This window comes from Labrus bergylta, chromosome 20 (assembly GCF_963930695.1).
Source record: "Labrus bergylta chromosome 20, fLabBer1.1, whole genome shotgun sequence".
NCBI classification, from domain to species: domain Eukaryota; kingdom Metazoa; phylum Chordata; class Actinopteri; order Labriformes; family Labridae; genus Labrus; species Labrus bergylta.
In genome coordinates, this window is record NC_089214.1 from 8,514,588 (window position 1) to 8,533,462 (window position 18,875).

The 18,875-nt window shown below is 37.9% G+C and overlaps 1 long non-coding RNA gene across 2 annotated transcripts; it reads right to left on the reverse strand.

Annotated features, from left to right (window-relative positions):
• Window positions 1–526: 526 nt before the first annotated feature.
• LOC110005327 (uncharacterized) lies at window positions 527–16,661 on the reverse strand. 2 transcript variants are annotated; one of them, XR_010664841.1, is made up of 5 exons: window positions 13,952–16,661; window positions 8,597–8,861; window positions 7,796–7,876; window positions 5,251–5,459; window positions 527–2,366 (listed from the first exon to the last, which is right to left on the reverse strand). It is a non-coding gene; the product is annotated as an uncharacterized lncRNA (long non-coding RNA). The 2 variants fall into 2 exon arrangements; XR_010664840.1 differs by having other exon boundaries at window positions 527–5,459.
• Window positions 16,662–18,875: the final 2,214 nt, after the last annotated feature.

Below are 18,875 nucleotides of genomic sequence, written 5' to 3' on the forward strand. Positions count from 1 at the left end.
TCAGGCACTCCTACTGTTGCAGGAATTACAGTTGGGGTTATATTCCTTTTGGTTGTATTAGCCATTTGCATCTTCGTCATATATAAGTGGTTTAAAAAGGTAAATAACACTACTACAACTACCTCTTCTACTAAAAATTAAGTACCTGTTGTTTGTACTAATGCTGATGTCTTGTGAACTCAGAAAAGTGAAGGTGGTGAAAACAACAGAGAACCAGAAGCTGAAATCCCATTAAAGTAAGTTAACTTTATGGCTTAAAAAACAAGATAAGTCAATGAAGTGAGGATATAAGCAAGAACAAATCCCTGAAAATAAATGTTGTCATGCTTTCTTTGATAGTTAATGTTTTCTACAGAAGTCATTTATGATGAAAAAGAATACATGCTGGTTGTTTGAGCTCGATGTTCTTCAGAACTTGATTCTGTTCAATTTTGTTTGCAGGTAAAATGGTGAACGAAAAACTAATACATTTCTAGACCGTGGAACAACAACAGTCAGCCATGATGAAGAACAAGACCACAGTTGATGAATGTACGCAAATATTTATTAGAGTAAGTGGTATCAAATGAACAGTTGCTAAAAGGATCCCAAACGAAGGATTTAACATCGGGATGTATGAATGTGCTGGGATTAGATGAACAAAAAGTTCCCACATGAGTAGGTACATGTCTAACAGCAAATATGTCAAGTGTTGCTGTTGGTCTGGGGACAGACACTTGGTTTTAAAGATCTCTGCTGGATTAAAGTTGGTTGCAAGATGCAACTGGTTTCTTGGTTTCATTTCTACATTTCCCTGATGCCCAGCCACCACCATCGGACTGTGTTGTCCCTCAACCACCGCCGTCCTCATTCATGCACGGCCTGCTCCGACCTCCACCTCAGCAGCAAGGAAGTGTGGACAACAGGAACGTGAGGAATACAAAGAAGAAATCCTTCCTGCATCTTATCCCATAAACTCTTTTGTGAAAATAGCATTGCTAGAGCTTTTCAGTCTCACTCAGTGCACAATACTGATTAAACAACAACGTGAAAGCTAAATCTGGTTTGAATTGTTGCATGAAAGTGAGCAGGAAGATATGTTTGATGATGGAGAATAGTTTTCATGCAATTACTTGAAGGGATGACAAAGAGACAAATGTTTTTATGAAAAACTGTGTTCATGAGTTTTATTTTGTGAAAGCATATTTATTTAAATCTGTGTTGGTAGTCATTTTTTTATGTTTGATAAAGATGATGAAGTGATTTTTTTTAACAAGGGGTTTGAAAACATTGTGTATTTGTGAAACGTGCAGAGCCAGCGTAAAAATAAATAAAGTAGAAGTGCACCTTAACCTGTGCAGGAAGGTTCAAATCTACTCCTTCTACATATATTTATTTGATAAAATAAAATGTTTAAAACTATAGAATTAAGCTCGTATTTGTTCATTCCATAACCTGGTATCAACCCTTTTCAGTAAAGACATGGTTGTTTCTAATATATCCACCTGTTTCACTTTCATATACATATCCTTAAGGTGGAGCTGCCTCCTGAGTCCTGAACTTGAAATTCCTACTTGGATTTACGGGAAAGGTATTTTTAGCACAAGGGACTGGTCTATAAACAGAAAATGCCTTTCTGTCAGTGTTTGGACGGGATTATCAAAACACCTGTTGGATAGTCATGAACTGAACCCAAAGGTGACACCTGCTGGAGAAATTTGTGTCTTACACTTCACAACTCCTAAACATGGCTCTGTAGTCTATATAAGACAGAGGGATAATGGACATTCATATCTGGCCAGGAATCAGGTTTTCCGTATTTCATTAATGTTTTTTTATTTTTACTTTAGCTTTGGTTGACTGTAAAAAGATCACTCTGTGTTTGTCGAAACTGTTTGTAGTCAGTCACACGTCAGCGGCATGTATTCACAGTGAGGTCACTCCATTGGCACAGGATTGGCTGAGGAGTTATAGGCCTACTACTTGGAGAACATCGCCAAGACAGAATTACTGAAAACCAGAGCCGCCCATTTTCAGCTTAATTAAAGAAGTCTACTACTTCCTATTGGTTCCTGTCAACAGTAGGTGCTTTGTTTGTAAATGCTGGATTAATCCTGTCCGACAGTAAATAAATACAGCTATGCAGTACTAACCCTTTGGTAATAACCATAGACTGTAAATATTGGTAATAACACAACATTTAAATATTTATTTTCATGTTCTATTTTTGAGGCAGTGTGCTTTTCTTTCCTTTTAAAAAAAATTAAAAATATATTTTACCTCCTGTAAAGCAGTGACGATGTTCAGGTATCATGAACCAGGAGAAACAAACAAGCCAGCTGTCAGGGCCAGATAGGGCTGAAGTCATCATCATTAGAGTCCACTTCCTGAAATGTAATATGTATTTTGTCAAAACAAATGTAGAGCTAGACAGCAACACTGTTTATAGTATTGTCTGGCAGTGGTCACATACATTTCTGCTATAAACTTAATCTAGCAGTTTACAAAAATGAATAGGCTATGTGTAACCTGAAGGCAGGTACAGCAGGATTCTCTGAAAAATTACCCACATTACACGTGAACAGAGAACACTTTTACCACCACAAAATGTAAAGATAAATTCAAATTATAATACTACTACGTACTATCTGTATATCTGCAGATTAATTTAAGATCTTGCTTACTGCCTGAGCATAAAAAACACTGTTTCAGTCAAAGTGAACGGTATGATCTCAAAGTCTGAAATTGGAATCTGTCAAAAATAATTACTCAAGACAACGCTAATAAATTGTGCTGACAGTTTTATCACATCAGATTTACCTACATTTCTAATGTTACTCGCCAAAGTTAACCTACACCTGGTCCAACTGGTTTGCTCCCAGCAGATAAACACATCCCAGACCAGCATATACATTAAAAATAACATTTTCTTTGTTCATTACGGTCTGCTTCCTTTAATTATAATCACACCATTGTTTTTCCATTCCAAAAGCTCCTATCTAAGCTTTAAGTTAAGTGACTCATTGATATTTTAAAACACTTTCTTGCGTACCTCTTCAGACGACTTTAGGCCAAGTTTGACCAACATCAATGGTTGAGCTGAATTCCTGTGTGCTAGCAATAGCCTTAACCTTTAAACAGGTTCAGCACAAGAAAACTCTTCATAATTTAAGGTGAAACGTTGAAACCTAACCACAAACTTGGTAGGCATAATAACATATTTACTACTTTCACCAGGCTCCAATTGACTTCAAATCACTATTAATGGGGTCAGCCCCTATGGTCCCACAGCCCAATGTTCCTACATTTCTAAGAATTTGTTTTTCACTGAAAATAAGGCCCTATGTTCCCACATTTCTACAATTTTTCTCAAAATTAGGCCCTGTGTTCCCACAGCCCTATGTTCCCACATTTCTAAGAATTTTTTTTTCACTGAAAATTAGGCCCTATGTTCCCACAGTTCCCATATTTCTAAGATTTTTCTCAAAATTAAACCCTTTGTTCCCAAATTTCTAGGACATTTTCAAAATTAGGTCTTGTGTTCCTACATTTCCCTTCAATTTAAGCCAGCGCAGTAGACTTGATGACACTGACAGGTTGACACAGAGGAGTTTTCAAATAGGCATCCTCCTTCCTTAACGTTTCCTCCATGAGCCTATGACGCCTCCAGAGGGCTGGTAAGTGACTCCAAGCATCCCAGGAGCACCCCCTCTCCCCCTCCGACTTTCCAGAGGTATTGATGCACTGCAAACTATGGTTTGCGTCCAGTTGCTGCGCTTCATTCGACTGATCTGAGCGGAAGCTGTCAATACGAGGCCTCTGTGCTACTTAGTTCAGTTTGTTTATTTAAAAGGACAATGTGCACTTACATTAAATGTTTGCAATAAACAAAGAGATGGGCACACCAGATTTATCTAAAAGCTACTGTGTTCTTCACCGGAATCATCACCTGTGAGGTTTAAAGTAGCTTTTAACACAGACTCAGAATACAGAATAGGCTTTTGCTGTTGGATGGATATTCTCCCACTGGGAGGAGCAAGTGAACAGCCAGGTCAGGAGAATATCTGCTTGATACCACCCAAAGTCGCACTAAGGGGATAAGTATTCCAAACATTTCCTGTTTCCGGGCATTGTGTGATCCTTTCCTCCCTGAGAGTAGGCTAATTTACAAATCTAAGGCAAGTCAGCTCATGTGGGAGTCTCTCTTTCTGCTGCAATGACCTCTCTCCCGTAGGCTACACATAGACTGTAAATATTAGCGGTGCGGAAAGAAGAGTACGACGTATCAAAGAAGATGAGTGGGATAAAACGTGTCACGTTTTTTTATGTTCTTTTTTATCTAAAAGGATTTGCAAAAGGAGGTGAGTGAGGCTTTGTTATTTCAGTGTAAACATAAACCAGAGATTGAACTTTGTATACAGGAACGTTTGAATTAAGTTCTGTTGGTTTTCATGCAATGTTTGGCTGAACAGAGCTATGCCAAAGTTTATGAAGACTGGCCTAATTCATTCCTAGCAGTTTTAAGCAAGAGTATGAAACATTAGCTAAAACAAGATGGACTCTAATCTTTTCTGTGAAGTTCAACTTTAACACAAATCTGTGATATATTTGAACTAATATGAGCAACAAAGCTGTCTTCTTCTGGGGGGAAATGTCAAGTGACTGCCACCTTTATTAAAAATCTGGAGCTGCTAACATAAGGTTGTTGGCTCTGTGCGGTGATTCAACACATTATGGAGAAGAAAGTGTATGACAGCAGAACAAATCCTGGATTCCAAAAACGTTGTTATTAGGACTCAGATACAAAGGAAGAAAAGTGTGTCATAAGTGGCCTGAAACCATACAAAACACATCTGGTGACATTCTAGCACTCACTCACAAACACAAATGCACCCACAGTACCACACAAAAAGATGACATCAATCCAAAGTTTACAATTACTTTGTTACGTTTAGAGAAAAATGCATGCCATCTTGTCAGATTGGTGTGAGTCAATGAAACAGGGTGTAACCAGAGAAAAACACTTCTGGCCGAGCCTGCTTTAAACATAAACATTTTAGTTTGGAATTATTTGTAACCATGTTTCTCTTTTTGATAAAAAATATTGTTTAAATTCTCATTGGTCGTCTTTTCTAAAGAAAACTACAAAACCCTCTATTAAACTTAAAGTAAGGGTGGGTTGACCAGTTAGAAAAAAAACAGGTCAGGCCACTATTTAAGAATTTACAGTATATTGCAACACAGATGTATTAACATTTACTTCAGCATTACCATTTTTAAATGCTTCCAGCAGCTTCCGGAGTTGAATGGCAGGCAGTATGTCGACAATATCTTCCTTTGTAACGTATTTCAGGTCTTCAGTGGATTCTAATGCACAGCTTTTTATCTTGTCTATTAATTCCTGTTGGATGTCTTTAAAAATGGTTGGCAAAGCTCTGAGGATGATAACCCTCAGCTCTTCATCCACTGCACTCATTGCACTACAATGAGGGGAAAGAATGGTGAAGAACGATTAGTGCCATGTCACAAATTGTGTACTCAGGGAGAGGGTAATAATCTAGTAGGTCGCCCTGATTAACACAGTAGTAACAGCTCCTGATTGGTGTGAGGGAATAAACCCCTACATCATGCAGACACAAAGCCTTATGCTTTTCAGTGATGAAATAGATTGCTGAATTATTGTGGATCAGTATCATGATAATCTTACCAACATCAAGTCCATCCTCACCCTTGCCTATAACAACAGACATGTTTTTTTTTTGTATTTTGTTCCTTTTACAGCTGCTTCATGAGCAATCAGAGTATTTGTGGATTGAAAATCATAACTTCTAACCGAATCCTTGATGCCATCATTGTAGTCCTCTTCAAAAAACTCAGTTGCTTTTTCTACAACGATTGTAGGTGGGAAGAGATTGCCAGTACTAAGAAAGGCTTGCAGAAGCTGATGTCTTTCTGCAAGACTTGAGTACACATTTCTGAAGTTATGCAGTTTTCTTGCACAGTTTGAAGTATGTGTGCTTACTTTCGAACCTCAAAGTCCACAAACGAATAAGTGGCCCAAACTGAATGATGAGCTCTGGATAATGGCTCATGTAATGATGCTTAGGTTTTAGTCGATCATGGGGAAAGGCTTGTTTTCGGGAATGCAAATATTCATCGATAAGGACTCTTAGATACCCTATCTGGCCAGTGGAAATGGCGGGTGCGCAAATAAACGCCACGATTTCTCTTAGCTGTAAAACTAGTTGCCATATCTCATTTTCAGAGGGAGAGGTAATCTTCTCTCCAATCAATAGAGGCAATAGTCTCAGTAAACACCAGTTCTGTACAGCATGGCCACTCAGTCTATCTCTCCCTGGGGTTACCTCACAGGGTTTGTCTTTTGCATCGTTACCGAGATATTTGAACTGATTGATTCTGCGATTCAATTCAAGGTAAGTAAACTGTTTGTCAACAGTGACAAGATGGCAGATATACATAGCAAGATCAGAGGCAACAACACCTTCAAACAAATCAATCAAACCAAGACAAGGAGGAAGCCCAGGCTGGCATACATGAAAGCAAGACAGGTCGTTGAACAATGAGTCAAATTTGATACCTCCACTATGAACTGTATCTTCACCAAGGTTCTGAACATGCTCTTTGTATGACTCTGGTGTGCGAGTGTTGCCTCTGGAGAGAGGATCTGCCTGAAAAGTATCTCTTTCAATTTCACAGTAGCGGCAGAAGTACTTGCCACTGAAATTTTCCAGAAAGCCTCCAATGTTGTGTGAGCTCAGGTTGTCTCCAGCAATGGCTTGCAAGATTCCTTTGCATTTCTGTCCATTAGGTAAGACAACCCCATTGGTTTAAAGGTCTTTAAGGTCTTTCATCAAGCATCCCATGACCAAATCCTGACCAAAATACTTACAAATATTTTCTCTACAGAGAAGAACAAGTTGCATCTGGTCGATACTTGACCGGTTGTGTGGCAAAAGGTCTGCAAGCGTGAGATACATGGCCAGTATTTTATGTTTCTTTTTTCCTGACCCCAGTGGGTTTACAACTTCGAATGAATCTTGATAAAGTATCAAGCCTAAAGATGACCTCTCTGTCTCTGTCATGTTATTTCTGATGTTTTCACCATCCCACACATCTTGTAAAATATCATCTGACTGGACACGGAGTTTACTTCTTCACTCTGTTCAGGTTGAATGTCCCTGACTCCTGAAGAAATGATCACTTGCACACTCTTGCCTGTCTGCCTCTGTCTCTCAAGGCCTCAGTGAATGATAATTATGTTTATGTCCGTTAATAATCGATATTAATCTATAATATTTCCTGCAAAGTGCAGGCTACTTCTCAAATCAGGGCAAACTTTTTAATAAAGTTCATATGCTGAGCTTTTATCATTCAAGTGTCCCCCGTAACCAAATAATATTAATTAACACATAGACTGGATATTAATTAAATATGTTACAGGCTGCGCTCCCCCAGCCTGCATGGGAGAGAGAGAGACACACACACACACACAGAACGGCCTTTTTGGAGGTTGCCGCCTTCCTGCATCTTTTTATTAATATGTCTCAACTCATTGCAGACCCATATAACAACCTCTACCAACGCTTGAAATTACAAGAAAATGTTGTGTGGGGTTTCTCATTTAGCAATTGTTAAGATCAAGCTGATGTTAGCTGGCAAAGAATTTACTCACTGTGTGCCTGCAGTGTTTGTGTGTCATTTCAAACTCTAGCTAATACTAATCTTACAAATGACTTCAAACTTACTAAGTGATGGTTTTTTCCTATTATAACTAACAAAGCAGTAAGGTACTCACCTGTTTATTGTCAGGATGGTGATGGGTAACAATCTGACTTCCAACTCCACTGTCCTTCCAAGCATGTGGTGGTCTCACCATCTTGTTCCCAAAATGCAATGCAAAAAATATGAGAAATTACTGTTTTCTTTCCTTCACGCAATAATACAGTAAAATATTGTTATAAACCGTTATAAAACAGGGTTGTCCTGTATTTAAACATAACACGATTTTACCGTTGAAAATTGCTTGTAAATTTACAGCAATTCGTAGAGCGGGGAATCTTGTCACACTTTTGGCTTTCACCTAAAATTCTCGGTCTAAGTATATCACAGTCACTCAATTTCTATATCAAATTAAAGATTAATTTCTTCACAAATGTATAATCTTCAGATTTGTTGCCCCATCACGGGGTATGTTGTCACACTATGCGGGGTAAATTGTCACATTATATTTTTTAACAAATAATAACATGTATCACTCTTATTCTTGCATTTGAAAGTCAGATTTATTGAAACAGCTGTTTTCAATGCCAGGGCTTCATCAGTGTCAGTGCATAAAAAACAATGCAGACCAAAAAACCGAAAAAACTACAAATAGCCTAAACACAAACAAATTCATCTTGAACTATATCTTTTTTTTTAACTATTTTTTAAATTCTAATTCAACACGTTTAAATACATTTGTCAGTGACGTAACAGTGTCTTATATTTTCAAAATTTCAAACCAGGTTTATCCCATAACTAACCCTTGATATATGTTTCTTTTTCTGATGTTTTACAGATACTGAAGTGTGTATTTTAAAGGAGAGTTGCATCTTACCCTGCAGTTTTAAACAAGGTGATAAAGTACTGGTCCACTGGATCCAGTTGAAGGGAAACACTCTTGTCCAATCCTACTACTCTAATAGGGACCAGTTGGAACGTCAGGACCAGCGCTTCAAAGGCAGGACATCGCTGTTTCAAGACCAGATCTCCAAAGGAAACGCCTCACTCAGGCTGACAGGGGTGAAGCTTGAAGACCAGGGCAGATACAAGTGCTACACCAGCACCACCAACGGCAGCAATGACTCATTTGTTGACCTAAACTTGGAAGGTATGACATCCATGGTTGATGCAGAAACATCAAACAACAGCAAGAATTGCCTTGTATACAGATCAACCACAACATTATGACCACATGTGCAATCTAGTGCAATCAAAATCAGGTCTACCATAAGTTCTTCTTTAAAAAGCTTCTACATTGGTTGACATGTTCAGACAGGTGAACATTTTACTTTCTATTTATAATTGAGGTCATACTAGGTGGTGTTGGTGTAATGGAGTGCATTATATTTAAATATGTTCCTAAAATTTGGTCCCCACTTGAATGTTAATGGGGTGGTCAAAATATTTGAAAATATTCAATTTAACTCAGCACCACTACCTGCTATGACTTCAGTATTATAAACAAAGTACAATTATCACCTTTCTGACCATGTCAGCGAAAACTGAAAATGTAGAAGCTTCTTAAAAGTAGAAATTATGGTTGAACTGTTTCATTGGATTGCAATACATCATTATCTTTTGACTGGTTGGTGTATATTTACATTGCAATAACTACTGTAGTCAACCTAAATGATCATTTAAACTTCATTCCAGCTGTACATGTCTTGCACACACACCTTTGCCTTCATTTAGTAGGACTGGATGTTTAAATCTAATGATGCACCAGAATGGTTTCAAATTTGATGTTTTCTAACAATTAGATTTTTTCTCTCTGTAACAATAGATCATAACTTTAATATTTAGCATGAACCTTAGCTTTACATTCAAAAAGCTGATATGTTGCTAGATACAGTAAACCTTGGTACTTATCGCTAGCTCTGACAAGCTAAAGGAAAACTTCCAAGTTTAAGATAACCATCACCTGGCCTGTTACACAGTGAAGTTGAGTAGACTAGTTTGTTAATCTGTTTTGACATTTTTCTACGAACCTGTTTGTTTTTTTGGAGCGGCAACATAAGTAACAAAGAGACTAACAGGACCGCTATAAAGAAAGTATTTTACATCATAAATGTATTGAGTTCTATCACAGAGTAAATGCTAAATACACAACATGGATTTAGTGAAACCTTATTTTCTCCATGCCACAATCTGTAGAGCTCTGTAAGATAAAACAAACATAAGTAGTGAATAACCTTCTACTCCCAGCTACAGGAAACTGATACCATTTTAATGGAAGGCTGTGTTGAAGGTCATCTGGGTGATAAGGACGCTTGTCCAGTAAATGTGGTCTCTGAGCTTGTGGGAAATTAACAGTGATAGTTAGAAAAGAACTGAAAATAATCAACAGCTTTCAGTGAGGAAATAGTTTTTTTAATATCTGTGTTTCCTCACTTGTTGAATACTGTAAAACTACAATTCAAACTAAAAAAAAAGAATTGACAAAATTGACTGTGCATGGAAGAACAAGCATTTGCACAAACAAAGCTTAAATCTTTTGTTATTTATATTTGTGTAATGGAATGTAATATTATGGAAATACTGCCGGATGGAAGGCAGTAAAAAGTATGATTAGCACATGATTGTTTTATTTGGCATGATGGGAGAACAAAGTCCTGTTGTAAATGTTGCTACTTTCATTCAGTTATAAATGAATGTTCTCTTTCCCTTGACATTATATTAACTCTTAACTTATATTAACTTAGTTTTCTGGTAAAGACAGAACAAGAAAATTGACAGATTGCTTTTGTCTAAGACATAAAAATTCAAACTTTCAATAGTTTTCAAAAATGGAATAAAAAATGAGTAGCAGAAGAACAGAATCTTAATCAATTCAATGTAAGTCTAAAAAGCTCCCAAAGAGACCTGAATGAGTCATCACCAGGTCTCCCACATCACAATTTTAAATACATGTTCCAAAATGTTTAACTTTTTCACAGCTCCACCCAGTAAAGTTGGAATTCAGCAGGTAGGAAACAGAATCACCTGCAGCTCAGAGGAGATCTACCCTCAGCCTGAGCTCACCTGGTCCTCCAGTCCTCCAACCAATCTGACTGTAGCAGACACACCAACTGTCCATCAGAAAGAGAAGCTCTACAGCATCAATAGCTCTCTGATAGTTCAAGTCGGTGTGATTGATCTGGACTACAGCTGCACCATCAGCGCTGGCAGAAACAAGAGGAGAGCAACTTTGTTTAAACCAGGTACGTGTTTCAAAGAAAACTTCTGGTCACTGCATGGGGTCCTTCAGGCTGCCTTAAACAGCTGATATGAAGAGTTCACATTGACATCAACAAAATCCTTACAAATAAACTTTGTCATTGTGTGTAATTCTTGTGTTTTGTCTTTCAGCTTCCATCAATATTTCAGACACTAAAAGCACAATCCCCTGCACTTCTTCAAACACTCACTTTAAAAGCCTCATTTGGACATTCAACTACAGTCAAAACATCCTGATCCAGACCTCCGCCAAAGTCCCCTTTAAAGTTTCAGAGGAGTGGAGGAAGCACGTGAAGGATGTGTCTGAGTCAGGAAGCCTCGTGTTACAAGACTTAACATCACATCAGGAGGGAATATACACATGTGAACATAGTACTGCTGAAGAGACTCATGAAAGGAGCACAGCGTTGAGGATAGAAGAAAGTCAAAGTAAGTAGCACCTCTACAAAAGAACAGTTCATCTGAATATCTGGTTACTTGGTTATATTACAGCTCCTGCAGTCCACACATTCAAGTGTCCTCAAAGAAGACACTGAATCTCAAAATGCCCCTGATGGCATAGCTTTGAGCGAGAGAAAGATGAATGAACTGAATCTTTTTTCTTTTTCAGGCACTCCTGATGTTGCAGGAATTACAGTTGGGGTTATAGTCCTTGTAATGGTTGTATTAGCCATTTGCATCTTCTTCATATATAAGAGGTTTAAAAAGGTAAATAACACTACTACAACTACCTCTTCTACTAAAAATTAAGTACCTGTTGTTTGTACTAATGCTGATGTCTTGTGAACTCAGAAAAGAAAAGGTGATGAAAACAACAGAGAACTACCAGCAACTGGAAACCCATTAATGTAAGTGGAAGTGAAGAATAATGAATGGTAGAAAAAATAAGATAAGTAAATGAAGTGAGGATATAAGCAAGAACAAATCCCTAAAAATAAATGTTGTCATGCTTTGGTAGTTAATGTTTTCTACAGAAGTCATTTATGATGAAAAAGAATACATGCTGGTTGTTTGAGCTCGATGTTCTTCAGAACTTGATTCTGTTCAATTTTGTTTGCAGGGAAAATGGTGAACGAAAAAATAATACATTTCTAGACCGTGGAACAACAACAGTCAGCCATGATGAAGAACAAGACCACAGTTGATGAATGTACGCAAATATTTATTAGAGTAAGTGGTATCAAATGAACAGTTGCTAAAAGGATCCCGAACGAAGGATTTAACATCGGGATGTATGAATGTGCTGGGATTAGATGAACAAAAAGTTCCCACATGAGTGGGTACATGTCTAACAGCAAATATGTCAAGTGTTGCTGTTGGTCTGGGGACAGACACTTGGTTTTAAAGGTCTCTGCTGGATTAAAGTTGGTTGCAAGATGCAACTGGTTTCTTGGTTTCATTTCTACATTTCCCTGATGCCCAGCCACCACCATCGGACTGTGTTGTCCCTCAACCACCGCCATCCTCATTCATGCACAGCCTGCTCCGACCTCCACCTCAGCAGCAAGGAAGTGTGGACAACAGGAACATGAGGAATACAAAGAAGAAACCCTTCCTGCATCTTATCCCATAAACTCTTTTATGAAGTGCCTCGAGATAACACTTGCTATGAATTAGCACTATACAAATAATGATTGATTGATGACTGATTTATAGAGAGCAATTGCACCACGGGAGTGGAAAAAAAACAGCTTTGATAGAGCTTTTCAGTCTCACTCAGTGCACAATACTGATTAAACAACGTGAAAGCTAAATCTGGTTTGAATTGTTGCATGAAAGTGAGCAGGAAGATATGTTTGATGATGGAGAATAGTTTTCATGCAATTAATTGAAGTGATGACAAAGAGACAAATGTTTTTATGAAAAACTGTGTTCATGAGTTTTATTTTATGAAAGCATATTTACTTAAATCTGTGTTGGTAGTCATTTTTTATGTTTGATAAAGATGATGAAGTGATTTTTTTTAACAAGGGGTTTGAAAACATTGTGTATTTGTGAAACGTGCAGAGCCAGCGTAAAAATAAATAAAGTACAAGTGCACCTTAACCTGTGCAGGAAGGTTCAAATCTACTCCTTCTACATATATTTATTTGATAAAATAAAATGTTTAAAACTATAGAATTAAGCTCGTATTTGTTCATTCCATAACCTGGTATCAACCCTTTTCAGTAAAGACATGGTTGTTTCTAATATATCCACCTGTTTCACTTTCATATACATATCCTTAAGGTGGAGCTGCCTCCTGAGTCCTGAACTTGAAATTCCTACTTGGATTTACGGGAAAGGTATTTTTAGCACAAGGGACTGGTCTATAAACAGAAAATGCCTTTCTGTCAGTGTTTGGATGGGATTATCAAAACACCTGTTGGATAGTCATTAACTAAACCCAAAGGTGACACCTGCTGGAGAAATTTGTGTCTTACACTTAACAACTCCTAAACATGGCTCTGTAGTCTATATAAGACAGAGGGATAATGGACATTCATATCTGGCCAGGAATCAGGTTTTCCGTATTTCATTAATGTTTTTTTATTTTTACTTTAGCTTTGGTTGACTGTAAAAAGATCACTCTGTGTTTGTCGAAACTGTTTGTAGTCAGTCACACGTCAGCGGCATGTATTCACAGTGAGGTCACTCCATTGGCACAGGATTGGCTGAGGAGCTATAGGCCTACTACTTGGAGAACATCGCCAAGACAGAATTACTGAAAACCAGAGACGCCCCTTTTCAGCTTAATTAAAGAAGTCTACTACTTCCTATTGGTTCCTGTCAACAGTAGGTGCTTTGTTTGTAAATGCTGGATTAATCCTGTCCGACAGTAAATAAATACAGCTATGCAGTACTAACCCTTTGGTAATAACCATAGACTGTAAATATTGGTAATAACACAACATTTAAATATTTATTTTCATGTTCTATTTTTGAGGCAGTGTGCTTTTCTTTCCTTTTAAAAAAAATTAAAAATATATTTTACCTCCTGTAAAGCAGTGACGATGTTCAGGTATCATGAACCAGGAGAAACAAACAAGCCAACTGTCAGGGCCAGATAGGGCTGAAGTCATCATCATTAGAGTCCACTTCCTGAAATGTAATATGTATTTTGTCAAAACAAATGTAGAGCTAGACAGCAACACTGTTTATAGTATTGTCTGGCAGTGGTCACATACATTTCTGCTATAAACTTAATCTAGCAGTTTACAAAAATGAATAGGCTATGTGTAACCTGAAGGCAGGTACAGCAGGATTCTCTGAAAAATTACCCACATTACACGTGAACAGAGAACACTTTTACCACCACAAAATTTAAAGATAAATTCAAATTATAATACTACTACGTACTATCTGTATATCTGCAGATTAATTTAAGATCTTGCTTACTGCCGAGTGTAACGGATGTGGTCAGGGGAGTGAAGAAAACCAGACTTTGACTGTTTTCCAGCTTTTATTTCCTGCAGAAGACAAAAGAACATTCAATGTGCCTTCTGGACATTTGTTTTCTGCACCTCTGCTCCCTCAGCAATGCAAAACGGCACTGTCTGAGCTCAAAACAAATTTATATTACATAGAAATATATTACAATCATCATTTCAATATTTTAACTATATGTAAATATTTATAACCAAGAGCTGATACAAATGGCTGAAAAACTTCGTTTTTACAGTGTATATTAACAATAAATCTCATTAAAAAACATGAGAAACAGTATACCAAATGGTAAAACAGTGACACCTAGTGGACATAATAAACGACAACATGCAGCTGTAAAACAAAACAGAAAGTATGAAAATACAAGGAAAAACATACCTGCAGAAGACAAAAGAACATTCAATGTGCCTTCTGGACATTTGTTTTCTGCACCTCTGCTCCTACTAGTGATGTGTCGGTCATGAACGATTCGTTCAAAACGAACGAATCATCTGGGTGAACGAACTGAACTGAATCACTTACTAAAGAGTCGTTAATTTCTCAACTTCAGTTGCCCTCTCCTCTCTTCCGTCTCGTGTCTCAAAGCTCCCGTTCACAGTACGTTCAGTGAACGAACTGAACGAGAGCTCCGACGTGAATCACTGAGCGAACTGAGAGGAAGAGCGGAGCTCTCGTTCAGTTCGTTCACTGAACGAACTGAACGAGAGCTCCGATGTGAATCACTGAACGAACTGAACGAGAGCTCCGATGTGAATCACTGAACGAACTGAACGAGAGCTCCGACGTGAATCACTGAACGAACTGAACGAGAGCGCCGACGTGAATCACTGAACGAACTGAACGAGAGCGCCGACGTGAATCACTGAACGAGAGCTCCGACGTGAATCACTGAACGAACTGAACGAGAGCGCCGACGTGAATCACTGAACGAACTGAACGAGAGCTCCGACGTGAATCACTGAACGAACTGAGAGGGAGAGAGAGACTCAGAGCTCCCGTTCAGAATCAGTAAACACAATCACTTTCACCACCCGTTTTTCATATTTTAGGTTTCAGTACGCAAATAAAAGATGTACGCAAATAAATATTAGGTTATTAATTATTTTTAATTAGATAAAATGAAAACAATAAAAAATAAAAGTGAGAAACATAAATTACAGTGCAATTAAAAAAAACTCAAAAGATAAAAAAAACAATAGGCTATCAAAAAGAAAATACAAAAAAGTAAATATAGACTAAAACTACAGTGCAAAAACAAATATTAAATAGACAAGGTAGAAACTATTTACAATGGTCTACATTTTAAAAATGTCACAAACAAAATATTAACTTAAATGTGCAATCACAAACAAAATAAACTGTAGTGCAAAACAAAGCTACATGCATATTTTCTGCATGTAGCCTATATTAAGTTAAATTAATTGTCATTCATGATAATGTTTGCAAACTGAAAGCTTCATAACAACAAGCACATACATTTTCGTGACACCCAGCTTAATTGTTATTAATTAATGATCGTACAAATCATTGACTGACTGGTGAAAGTGATTGTGTGTACTGATTCTGAACGGGAGCTCTGAGTCTCTCTCTCTCCCTCAGTACGTTCAGTGAACGAACTGAACGAGAGCTCCGCCTCCTCTCTCTTCCTCTCAGTCAGTCAGTCAGTGATTTGTGTACTGAACGTACTGAACAGAACGGTCGGGGAAAATAAATGTGATTGTTTTAGCAGCTTTCAGTTTGCAAACTGTGGCTTTATCCAACTAAATTCTCAGCTCATTGGTTTATTATTCACCACCGGCTGTTCTCAGTACGATCGCGAGCAGAACTAAACGTGTTTCAGTTTATTAAATTCTGATTCACAGACAGAGCTGCAGAGAAGTACTGAACGATTCGGTGAACGAATCATTTGAACGAATCACTTTACTGAACTGATTCTACTGATTCAGTACACTGAAAAGAACTGCTTTTCACATCACTAGCTCCTACACATGCAAAATAAATATTATTTTAACTGAGAATATCTGCGACACTACGTCAATCACGTGACACAGGCGCTGTAGAATATTACACATTTCGCGCCAAAACCGCTACATTAAAAACAGTCTCCAAAGTGATATAAAACTCTCAAAACCTAAACAAAATGACTGATTAACATCGTATTACTATCAGTTTATAAAATAAACTGAACATTACAACTTAAATCACTTTTTTTCCACAGTAAATAAGGTAATGATGCAGCAACGTTTTTACATACAACTTACCCTTAGCAATGCAAAACAACACTGTGAGGGACAGACGGAAGGAGCTACGGTAACCCAGGAGGTACAGAAGCCGCAAAGTGCCAAAAACGTAATACTCAAAGGAAACATAAATTTGATAAAATATCAGTAAATATACATAACTCGTTAAGATAAAATTCACAAATACTTAACAGAAATAAATTATAAATAAAATCTCAAGTACAAATTGTAAACTGTACTCAAAAATAAAGTGCATTTCAACTCCGTTACACGAGCATAAAAAACACTGTTTAAGTCAAAGTGAACGGTATGATCTCAAAGTCTGAAATTGGAATCTGTCAAAAATAATTACTCAAGACAACGCTAATAAATTGTGCTGACAGTTTTATCACATCAGATTTACCTACATTTCTAATGTTACTCGCCAAAGTTAACCTACACCTGGTCCAACTGGTTTGCTCCCAGCAGATCAACATATCCCAGACCAGCATATACATTAAAAATAACATTTTCTTTGTTCATTACGGTCTGCTTCCTTTAATTATAATCACACCATTGTTTTTCCATTCCAAAAGCTCCTATCTAAGCTTTAAGTTAAGTGACTCATTGATATTTTAAAACACTTTCTTGCGTACCTCTTCAGACGACTTTAGGCCAAGTTTGACCAACATCAATGGTTGAGCTGAATTCCTGTGTGCTAGCAATAGCCTTAACCTTTAAACAGGTTCAGCACAAGAAAACTCTTCATAATTTAAGGTGAAACGTTGAAACCTAACCACAAACTTGGTAGGCATAATAACATACTTACTACTTTCACCAGGCTCCGATTGACTTCAAATCACTATTAATGGGGTCAGCCCCTATGGTCCCACAGCCCAATGTTCCTACATTTCTAAGAATTTGTTTTTCACTGAAAATTAGGCCCTATGTTCCCACATTTCTACGATTTTTCTCAAAATGAGGCCCTATGTTCCCACATTTCTACGATTTTTCTCAAAATTAGGCCCTATGTTCCCACAGCCCTATGTTCCCAAATTTCTAGGACATTTCCAAAATTAGGTCTTGTGTTCCTACATTTCCTTTCAATTTAAGCCAGCGCAGTAGACTTGATGACACTGACAGGTTGACACAGAGGAGTTTTCAAAGAGACATCCTCCTTCCTTAACGTTTCCTCCATGAGCCTATGACGCCTCCAGAGGGCTGGAAAGTGACTCCAAGCATCCCAGGAGCACCCCCCTCTCTATGCCAATCCGACTTTCCAGAGGTATTGATGCACTGCAAACTATGGTTTGCGCTTCTTTCGACTGATCTGACCGGAAGCTGTCAATGCGAGGCCTCTGTGCTACTTAGTTTAGTTTTTTTATTTAAAAGGACAATGTGCACTTACATTAAATGTTTGCAATAAACAAAGAGATGGGTGCACCAGATTTATCTAAATGCTACATTCCATCTGTAGTCCATTGCTACTGGATAATAGGTTGGGTGTAATTGGCTACCAAATTGGGAAAAAGGTGGATAAAATCTGATACAAAGTTATGAAAAAGGAAATGTGGGAACATAGGGCCTAATTTTGAAAAGAATCTTAGAAATGTGGGAACATGGGGCTGTGGGAACATAGAAATACTAGTTTGATGTTTAACCACATGCACTTTAAGGACAAGGAGAAACCATCGGAGACGGACAACCGGCAGTCTCACATCCCATCATTTGCTAACCATTTTAGCACACGCCATTGTGATAATACCAGAGCAGAGATTAGCCTGCTAATAACGAAACAACAGTGACTGGAGATAGGCTCCCATTATGTTTGGTGGAAGGCAAGGCTCCCCTGAGCTGATGGGGTTTGTAAAGCCGGAGTACAAACCACCATCATGGCAAAACAACAGCTAAGAGAGTGTCTGAAGAAAACAGCAGAATTCAGGGCTTACTTGCCACGTGTCGGTGACTGGTGTACAGTTTTCACCACACAGTCATATGTTACCATCACTTGTCTTTACATTCAGAAATGGGATTTAAAGACAAGAGTTCCTACAGACATGCAATACTGATAAGGACACCACAAAAAACATAGTGGACCACGACAAAATCAGCAATAGAGGAGTGGGGCGTGTTGGAGATGGGTCTGAGAGGTCCAGGCCCAATGATTTTATATATATATATAATTTGCGAGTAATCACTCATGCATAAGGTAACGTGAGATCACATGTATCAAAAATGACCAAAAATCCCCAT